Consider the following 1,933-nt stretch of genomic DNA (forward strand, 5'->3'; position numbering starts at 1 on the left):
CATATTAAAATGTAATTGTGTGAAGCGCACCGGGCTGTCCTACGCGCGTAAGACAGCCCGATGCACGCTTATTCGCGGATCTTTGTTAATTAAAATCTCGGTAACTATTGCGAATCTAGCAAAATGGTAAAAGACTTTTCACCTTAGTTTTATTTCTTCTATCTGTCTAGGAGAGATGTTAAACCAATTCCGGGACACCCTGTATACAATTATGGCTATCCCCTCGACGGTAAGATAATGCTGAAAACGCTCGATTTCCCCAATACCGCATCCCTCCTCCGGAATTAAGACGCCCTCTCTCCACCAACTCCCGTACCCATTGGCGCTGTAAGGAGGAGTTTGAGCGTCTCATTGCATTCCAGCGCTCATGCAGCTCGCCCGTACGGGCGTTACCTCGCTCAAGGTATACTCGTGCGGCAACAAGTAAGCGGGGAAGCAAAGGTTGTCACGGTTTGTTATTGTAAGAATCGAGCGTTTTCCGATTCCTTCCTCGTCCAGAGGACGGCCTCTTTCCGTTGGAGAGTGGATGGTGCATACGCGAATCGTAAACGATGCAGCGATGTCTATTCCTCCGTTGCTTTGTGCAACTGAACTCACGAGAGACCAAATATTCTCATGAGTCAAGTCGCGCGCAAGACGGAAAGAGAGACCTGCACCACTGGTCAGTGATGAAAGATCTGGCAGGCTAGCACCAAGAGCACCGAAGTGGTGGGAGCCGGTTAAAGTCGGGAAATCAAACCATACCCCGACGTAATCATTCGGCCTCAATAAATTTGTCGCGTATCTGTGGATTTCGCGAAATGCACCCTCCATCTATTTTACTAATTCAGCGCACGGTCGAATTTCGCGGATCTCGAACATTGCCTCTCTCCCTATTATCCCGAATCTTTTAAATCTACGTGAGTTTTCCGCCCGTAAAATTACATAATTATAATTGTTATTATTATTATCATCCTCACTGGCTTGATTGGCGTTGTTGTCGTTATCGCTAGCTACGCTGTCGGTATCGTTGTAGCGTCAAGCGGTGTTGTTGTTGTTGTCGTCGTCGTTGTCGTCAGCTGTGCTGTCGGTGTCTGCGGCGGTAGTGGCGGCGTCGACGGTGTTACCGGTGTCGCTGTTGCACCTTTTTCTATTATCGCTACCTATCTGTTCAATACTATTTTCCTCTTCTTCTATAGCACTTGCAGCTCTACCATCGTATTGTACTGCGAATAAAACTAGCTCAATATGAAAATATTACAACTCTCAATATACAGTGGAACCTCGGAATAGCGGATCGCGAAATAGCGGACTCATCCCTTCCATGCGCATAAAGTTCCGCCTCCGGAACATAAGAGGGGACTTACCGCTCAGTGCTGTGTGCCTTTCAAAGCGGGCGCAGCGCGCAGCATTGCTTAGGTTACGTTACGCAGTAACAAGTAATCTCTCATGGGTCGTGTGTGTGCAGATCGTGTGTATACAATTGCGTCCTGTTGTGTTCCATCATATGTATTGTTAACAAATATATATCAACACTTCTTTGTGTATCATGGCAAACTCGATTAATGTAAAAAGAAAACGTATAACATACGTAGACAAGATTACGATTTTGAAAGAAGTCGAAAAAGGAAAAACAAAAGATGATATTTTAAAAACATATGGAATTTCTAAAACATGTTTTTTTGACATCATAAAAAACAAAGAGAACATTAACAAAATAGTATTAAATAAAAAAAACTTCCAGAATAAAAGAAGTGAACAAGTAATCAAAAACAAAACATTAGAAGAATGTTTATTTACATGGTTTCTTCAAGTAAGAGCGGTAGGACAACCAATTTCAGGACCAATTTTACANGCAAAAGCATTGCAATTAAATAATTTACTCAAAGGTCCTTCCAGTTTTAAAGTAACGAATTTCTACATATTAAATTAAATGTGTATTCTAATCATATAA

This window comes from Pseudomyrmex gracilis, unplaced genomic scaffold, assembly GCF_002006095.1.
Source record: "Pseudomyrmex gracilis isolate BER0280 unplaced genomic scaffold, ASM200609v1 scaffold_1587, whole genome shotgun sequence".
NCBI lineage: Eukaryota > Metazoa > Arthropoda > Insecta > Hymenoptera > Formicidae > Pseudomyrmex > Pseudomyrmex gracilis.